This window comes from Geospiza fortis, unplaced genomic scaffold (assembly GCF_000277835.1).
Source record: "Geospiza fortis unplaced genomic scaffold, GeoFor_1.0 scaffold398, whole genome shotgun sequence".
Lineage (NCBI taxonomy): Eukaryota > Metazoa > Chordata > Aves > Passeriformes > Thraupidae > Geospiza > Geospiza fortis.
Genome location: NW_005054517.1, coordinates 17,985 through 18,487, shown reverse-complemented (window position 1 = coordinate 18,487; position 503 = coordinate 17,985).

Genomic DNA, 503 nt, shown 5'->3' with positions numbered 1-503 from the left:
TCCTTTAATCTCCAATCAGTCTGAGATTTAAACTAAGGCATAAAGATTATCTCCAGTAACTGCTGGTCCAGGAAACCTGAGCTGTACGGAGGTTCCTCCTTCCCTTCCTCTCCCTCTCCCCAGTGTATTCCAAAGTAAATGACTTTCTCAGGAAAATAAGTCAGAGATTTCCCTCCCCTCCTTCCCTGGGAAATGAATGTGTCTCTTTTGTCAGTTTTTATTTCTGTTTGTTTTAGAAGTGCCTTGTGTTTGCTAAAGATGGGTCAAGAGCACTGGAGGAGCTGATCAGTGGCCTTTCTCTTTCTGGCTTTTGTTTTTCTTTTCTTTCTTTCTCTCTTTCTTTCTTTCGTTCTTTCCTTCAAGCCAAGGTGTGCCAGAGGTGATGCACTGATGCTGAGGAGGCATCAACAGCCATGGGACTCTAATCCTCTCCCATGTAAGCACTGGCAGTGTCTGCAAGGAGAGACCGTGAGGCACTGAAGCAGAGTTTAGCTGCTGTTCAG